An 8,642-nucleotide genomic window follows, 5' to 3' on the forward strand; every position below is an offset into this window, starting at 1 on the left:
CACACACACACACACACACACACTTCTTTGGAAAGAATTCTCCACCTAATCCTTTTTCTTCTACATTCTACTGAGGGATTTGGATCTGGATGTGTTTTGGGGAATGGAAAGACAGCCCCTATTTTTAAAAATATATTATGTAGTAGATTAAATATATACTTTTATATAAATAATGCATGCATCTTTATGTATATGTGATAATATATACTTATGTGTGCTGTTATATGTTAATATGTATACTTTTACCTATTTATTTATCTATTAATGTTCTATCTATGGATGTTTCAGCCAATGTGAAGGGAATGATTTTCTCTATGAAAGAATTTGACGTGATGAGTGAGAGAGAAAGTCAGAGGAAACCTTTTTCCTCTCTCATTCAGGGAATGTGTATATTTTTTATAGCAGAGAGCAAAAATTGAATAGGATATCTTATAATAATGCTAATAGCATAAATAACTATATATGTATATATATATATATGAAAGAAAATTAGAATTAAAAGGAAGTTTTGTTTTGGTATGCATTGCTTCTATCTTCATATTTTTCCTTTTTATTTTTCTTAATGTTAGAAAAATTCATTTTCTTTCTGTGCGAATGACTGACTTGCTCATTCATTAACAACATGTCAGCTAAAGTCAGTCACTTAAAATATTTTAAAAGTAAATGAAGAATGAGTATGATTGAGAAGAAATGTTAAGTATAAGAAGTAGATCAGTGACTTAAATGAAGAAATACAAAGAATAATGTTAAGAGCAGAAACATCATCAATAATCTAATCAGGATGATATCTTCCTTCTTTCCTTCCTTTCTACTTTCCTTCCTCTCTCTCTCTCTCTCTCTCTCTCTCTCTCTCTCTTTCTGGATGTGACATTTCCTAGCTATATGACCTTAATTACTTAGTTTTTCCAAGTCTCAGGTTTTTCATCAGTACAATGACAATGATAAAACCTGTGCTGTATGACTCATATGTTGGTAATGAGGAAAGGGTTTTTAAAACTTGAAGACTATATAAAAGTGATCTATTATCATACTATAATTATTATCTGATAACAAAATATGTATTAAGAGTGATATAAAAACATCATAAAAACTGAAGACTAGGTATACAACATCAAAGTCAGGTGAAGAATTATGCTAATATCTAGGCAATTTGAAGAAATCTAGGCTTTTTTGTAGCCATCTAACCCTGGATAATTTAGGCATGTATGGATTTTACATCCTCAGGAGTACAGGATAATTTAGATTATTTGCTGAGCAAGCCTGACTTCAGTAGAGTGATTGAACCGAGTAAATAATTACATGGAATTGTTTCATGAATACCAACTGGTGGGACAAATGCTTGTGCTTGTCTTCAACTATTTTCATCATATGCATGTGTGTGTGTGTGTGTGTGTGTGTGTGTGTATTTGCAAAATAGCTAAACCCTGATTTAGTTCTGAAAATATCACTGTTTTGTGGGTACTATGTTTGAATGGACCCATGTCAATGTTATCATAGGATTATAAAAAATGAAGTTATCTAGGAAGAGTGATAATCTCAGGATATAATCCACAACCCAGCTAAAAATTTGTAAAAATTAGTTATTTGTGAAGATCTAATAAATGTCAATTCTATTGGTGGGAAAAGTTTAGTATATTAACAATCAACACAAAATATTAAAAAAAAGATATAGAAATGTAGGTGAGAAAAAAACCAAAGACATTCTTATTCTTTAATTTGCACTTCAATTTTGGTGAAAAAATGAGTTGGGAAGAAATTTACTTTTAAAGATATAGGAATGTTGTGTAGTTGGTTTTGAATCTCTTGATCAATTCTACCTTCATAAAATAAACACAGAGAGATATGATTTGTGTGACCACATATGGGAATGACAGACACATGAAATAGTGGACTTTGAGGAGATTGGTGGCATGATGTAAACTGTGTCTAGGGGAAATAATACACAACCTAATAGATATGTAGTGAGTATATGAGATAATAAATGAAATTACCATAATCTTATGAACATTGATGGTTTTTCATGTTTACTTTTGCAATTGCCAAAGGTTATATTGAAACTCTAGAGAAGATGATTGGGTAGGATTAGGAATGAAATGTAACTAATGCATTTTATACTGTAGTCATACACATTTAACATATTCATGAATTGAAGTGAATTGAATGAATGAGTTCTCACTTCTAAAGACTTTGCAGAGTGCAAACAGCTATACAAAAGAGTAAATTTATATTAAATTGAGCTGAGCTGGAGTAGAATTGGGAAGAATTGACATTATGTCAGAGATATTAAGGCTCACTTTTTATAAAATTACCCTTCTTTGATGAATTTGTCTTGCCTCTGGAGGTCACTATTGCTTTTCAGAAATGCTGTCAGTGCCCTTGTGATGTAGGTGTAGACTAGACTGGCTCAACTGCACAGCTAAGGAACAATAAGACTGTGGAGTCCAATATTTACATCATCTGTTAGGAAGCAAAAAGTCATACATGGGGACTTAGTTATTTTTTCACATGTCCGTAAGTTTCAATGTTGACTTCACAGTTCATACATGGAAGAGAGAATGATACAATAAAGATCTACTTTTGTGACATTTGTGAAACTAATGAAAGGCATGATAAAAGCCTGTCCAATTAAAAAATAATTATGGAATTTATGATTATTTATAAGTATAATATGAGATAATTTTAAAAGTGACTAGGGTGTCATTTTGGAAATTGAAGCAAAAGCAAAAGAAGCAGTTACTATTCTTAGGCTTTGGTTTTGGCAATATTTCACTTTAATGCCTTTCTGGCTTAGAAAATAACTCTTTGGAAGGAATATTTATGCTGAGGGAGGAAGCTATGGTAATACAGAAGGGCAATAGCTATAAAACATTGGAAGTAGGTTATAGGGAAGATGTACTGGAAAATCCTCCTACATACCTAAAAAAATCAGTCATTTTTGGATTCTATAATGTCACAAAATGTACCTTGAACATAAAATCACAAGTTGTTTTCTTATTTAGATACAGGAAAACACATCACCGATATGAGAGTTTCATGTATGTTGATATTTTATCATTTCTTTAAAGAGGATTTGTCAACAATAGCTCCAAACCTATAACCTGAGGGGGCAATTTTTCTATTCCTAGAATGGTCAAAGCTCCTAATTACTCTTAAAATTTCATAGTTTTACAATCTCAGTTAAAGGTAAGTTTTGTTTTGTGATCTGAATTGTAACCTATAATTGAAGCATTATCAGAACATACCAAAATGCTTCTATATACTTCTTTGATCTTCCTAATATCTCCTTTGATCTTTATATCTACAACTGGACATTTTCCCTAAAGTATGTGATAAAATGGACAAATTATGGTAGGTTTGGGTTGGTTTCCATACTTTAAAAACCCTTGATTAATTTTTCATGTGCATTATAAGTTAAAAGTGATTATTATTTTTGTCTATTTTCAATATAAGTAAGGCATATGTAATATTAGATCATTGCTAATAATTTGTTAAAGGAGAACTGCTTTTCTGTAATAGTTTCCATTATTCTCTGCATACAAATAGTGACCTTCTGAATAGTACTATCCCGGCAGTCATAGATCAGCAAGATGTGTGTTTGCCAAAATTCTATAGTTGTCTCAATATCCTATCTTTGCTTGGCGATATGATACTTAATAGCTTCCATCTAATTCTACTCAATTGGAATGTTCTCTAATGCATGACAGGACTGAAAGAACAGCTTTATGTTGTCAAATATAGTGATATCCTCTTGATTTAGTAATGTAGACTAAACTTAAGATATGTATGACAGTTCTTATTATAAGACTAGGAGTATTCTAGAGCCAGCTCAAATCAGTCCATGAGGGTTGATTGTTAAATGTGAGTATTTATGCATAATAATTAATAAATGCTACAAATTGAGGCTTGATTTATTAGTTTTATTATTATCTAGATTTACAAAAGTGATAATAGCACACATTAAACTAAATAGAGAATCACAGGCATTTTTTTGGGGGGGAGGGAGCTGGTTGTTAAACATTTATCAGTTCATTATTGGTTAAGACTAACTATTGACTACTTTCATAGAGGAGCTTCCAATGTCGGTAGGCATACCTTGGAGGTGAAGTTGAGGTATATGGGAGATACATGACTAAGAGAGTATATCCTAGTTTTGCTGTAAGTTTTCTGTAGTTTTTCTCTTGGAATTTGATTCCTGTCTCTTGATTGTTGGTTGCCAAGAGAATAAGGATACCAATGACTTCATGAACCTTTTTCTCATTTCTCTTTCCACTCCATTCTGGTAATCCTGGAGAACAGGATTACCATTTTTGGTTCAGCTGTAGGCCTTCATCTCTCTGATTCTTGCTTGCTATTCTGGATCTACTCCGACTTGGAGCTCAATTATAAGGCCCAGGAACTGGATCCCTTTTCTCTCCTATTTCTCTCTGTCTATCTGTCTCTGTCTCTCTCATGCTGTCAGTGCCAGGATCATAGTTTTATACATTTAGAGCTAGAGGGAAACTTGGATACTTTTTAATTAATTTCATCCTCATAATTTTTCAAGTGTACCCAAGGAGTATTTGAAAGTAGTAGGATTTGAATTCTGGGAGAAAGGAGAGGAGAAAACAAACAATGAAAGGAGAAAAGGAAAGATGAAGAGAAGGAAAAAGGAAAGGATGGATTCAAGTAGTTTATTAACCCTGAAGTCGAGATGCAAGATCCTATAAGCAAGAGAACATCTTTATCACCTACGCTACATTCAGGAGTTGGGATGAATGCAGTGTAGCAATTGCTTTAAGTCTGAGATCGTTCTTACCAGAGATCTCAGTGGTAGAGGAGGAAATGTGCTCTTGATGTTGGGAGGATTTATTTGTACTTTGGTTCTTGCTATGTTTTAACAAGAAGTATCCATTTGTAAAAAGAAAGCTGCTTGATGTTAATTTGTTAAATGATGTTCCTATTAATCACTGGCAATTGATAAGGGGAGTTTCAACCTTTTAGTGGGTACCTCTATAATCCTGAGGGGGAGAGTTAGCCATGTTCTGGGAGCCCCACTTGCCAGTGAGAGTGTATACATAGCTGTGCATCTGGGGACTGGACTTGCTGATGAGAATTGGAGTTAGATCAGCACACTAATAAATAGTTCATATTACTATGGGATTTGATCTGATTTATCAATGAGAACATGAGATGGGAAAAATGATCCCCTGAGTTTATAATTACTACAATGGCTACATTTACATGGAGCACTTCAATAAGTATGTTGGCATGTAATATATTAATAAAGGAGAGTTCATGACTTTTAGATTGTGACCAACAAATTGGAGGACTAATTATTTTCTCTAATTCTCATAGCCTCTCAAAATAGAAGATATAAAAATAGAAGAGATAAAGCATTTTCAGCTTTCTTCATTTTCTAAGCTACCAAGAAGCCTAATGAGGTAAAAACATTATGAACTAACAGCAGAGAAGGCTAATTCCTATCCCTTAAGGCACTTAAAGTATTCATTCCCCAAATACTACCATGGTCTGCTGGGGATGTATAAACTGACCCACAGGTTTACAATAGAACTCATCTCTGCCTCTGCATCTTCAGTGTGCCATAGAAAACTTAAAGAAAGAAGCTACATTTGGCTGGGATAGAAACATTACAGGACTCTGTGCAGCAACAATATTCCCCTAGAAAACTGAGGAACAGAGTCAGCTGGGTCAGTACATCAATATATGTTTGTATCCACTATCCTTGCCTGAAACAAAGGGCCTTGTATGTAGCTGGTGCCAGTTCTGTTACCCCCAGAATTCACTTGGGGCAGAGAATGAAGCCAGTAAAATATGAATTGTTTAGTGTTGGAAGAAGCTGAGATAGATTTTAGGTCCAGTCACCAGGGAAATTTCAATCAAAGGGGAAGGGGTAAGATGATAAATAATAGGGGAATATAAGGATGAAAAAGACTGAGATTAACAAAGATCTAAGAATAAAAAAAAATAAGTTAAAGACCTTGATCATAACCAGATAATTAAACAGCAAATATATAAATAACAGAGGGAACATGGCTTCTAGATCAACTCAATTAATCCAAGGATCTATGAATAAATATTTCAAGACAAAGGATAATGAATCAACACATGATGAGACAGAAGACCTTGTTAACTCTTGAGAAAACATGGAACCACAGCAGGATGTTCCCCAATGATTTATAAAACAAATGAGAATTACAAAAGCAGAATTTATGATCTGTAAAAACAAAATAATTGGCTGAATAAAAAACTTGAGTCAACTAGAAAGTCTCTCCAAAGAAACAAAAGAAAGAAGGATTGATTTGGAATATAAATACACAGAAGTAAAGAAAAATCTGGAAGAAGAAAAGCAAAAAAAAATAGTCATGAAAGAAAATCTCAATATAAACAAAACATATTGATCTTAAAGACAGGATTCATGTAGACAATTTAAGGATTTTAGAGCTACTAGAACATCTCAAGTAAAATAAAATCTTAACACTATAATTCAAGAGTTCAAGAAAAGAAAATTGCCCAGGACTTCTGAACACAGAAAACAAAGCCAATCAAAAGAGTCTACAGATCAACTCAAGGAAAAACAAAACAAAGCAAAATTCTATGCTGTAAACTACAAAACATGTTTTGGTGAAATGTAACAATTCTAAAGAAAAACAACAACTTTTTAAAGTGATCATGAGAAAAACTTTCAAACATAAAGGAAAGGAAGTTGAATCACACAAAACTATTCTGTGCCAACCAGGAACTATTGGAGGTAATGGAATAATATGTTCTGAAGAGCAAAGGAAATCAAGATGCACCCCAATGTGTCTTAGCCTTCAAACTTGAACCTAATCATTAAAAAAAGATGAATATTCAATAAAAAGAGGCAATTGAAACATTCCTATAACTTACAATCATTTTGAACAAATTGTTTTTCAAACACTCAAGAAAATAGAAATACAAGACAGATATACAAATTCAGCAACTAAGGATAATACCAACAAAATAACAACAGAGAGACATTTAAGAGGTGCCTTTCTAAATGTAGATAAAGAGTAAAGGGTGAAAGCAGTGTCAACCCCACAATACTCTGCCGATAGGTTAATTGATGCTAGTGTGTGTGTGTGTGTGTGTGTGTGTGTGTGTGTGTGTAGGGGACATAAGAGAGAAGGGATAAAGAAGATATAGGGTAATAAATGATGTCAAGTCAAAAGTTAACTAAAAAGGATAACTCTTGCAGTCTTTTAGGATGAAGAAAACTGACAGGAGAATGGACAAGGAAGGAAGGGAAGACATTGAAACAAGGAAATAAAAGAAGAAATAGGAAGGCATATCAATGATGAACACTAGCATAGCAGAAGAGAAATTCTACAAAGGGACATGGGGACTTTATAATATGTACAACCTGTAAGGATTTGATGCTTAAAGAGTCTATTAACTTTGCCTCAGGGAAGGGCAAACTGGGGGCAACTGATACCCAGAATAGTGGAAGAACATGGATCCAGAGAGGGTATTTCATGATAAATGGAAAAGAATTGTCATGATTAGGGCAAAGGCTAATAAGGAATTAATTGCACAAACAAGGACATCAGAGAATACATAACAAGGGGAAATACTTTTTTCCTCTCTATCACTTGCTGGAATCACTATTTCTATGAGTAAGCCACAACAGAAAAAAAAAAGTAGAAAGGGCAAGATCTGTGATGTACTAATATATATCTAACATAAAACATAAACATAACATAAAATTGCTTAGAAGAGGGAATGCAAAATAGGCATCTTAAATGTTTTAATTCCTCAAGGAAAAAAAAGACTCAATAAATATAGGGGCCATGAATTTAAATACAATAGAGTCCAGCATAGACAGAAAGAGAAGATAAATAATGAAGACAATGAAGGAAAGATATCTTTTTGTAGAAACAGGTGCAGAAAATAAAAATTTTAAAATTCTAGCCAACAAAAAAAGTGAAGGGAAGAAGAGAATAAAAAAATTTATTTTACTACTTCCCTGAGAAGAAGAAAAGAAGGGAATTATTAAGGCAGAAATAAAAGCAATTAATAAATTAAGCCACACTTCAAAACTGAGGGTGATGAGAAGAGAGCTGGTGGGAAGAGGGTTGAATCAAAGTAGATTGAGCTAATATAACTGAAGAGACAAAGTATAGTCTTTACAGAGGTAGAGGACTTTTTTTTTTCAATTTTGGGAAAAAATCTACAACATTATAGACAAATGGAGGAAAATATGAAGCTAATTAAAGGTGTGCATTCAAATGTTTTTAACAACCAGCTCACTAGAAAAGAAAAATTAACAAGACACTTTTTTAGTCTGTATCATTAACATTTCCCATCAATTTCTTAAGTCTAGATAATTAACAAGGAAATAAAGCCCTGATTTGTAGCTTTTGTTGATTCCTTTATGCTCAGAGCTGGTATTAGTTGGCTCCAGCACACTCGTGCAAACTGTCATTACTTGAAATGAAAATGGATTAAACTATCCCTGAATACAAAAAAGTGACAGATTGGATAAGAAAGCAAAACCCTACAATCTGTTGCTTACAAGAAACACATTTGTAAAACAAAGACAAGATGAGAAAAAAAATGAATGGTTAGAAAAAAATTACTATGCATCAGATGAATCCATAAAAGCAGGAGTTACAATCCTAGTA

Source organism: Vombatus ursinus, unplaced genomic scaffold (genome assembly GCF_900497805.2).
Source record: "Vombatus ursinus unplaced genomic scaffold, bare-nosed wombat genome assembly UNPS02014812.1, whole genome shotgun sequence".
In the NCBI taxonomy this organism is placed as follows: Eukaryota; Metazoa; Chordata; class Mammalia; order Diprotodontia; family Vombatidae; genus Vombatus; species Vombatus ursinus.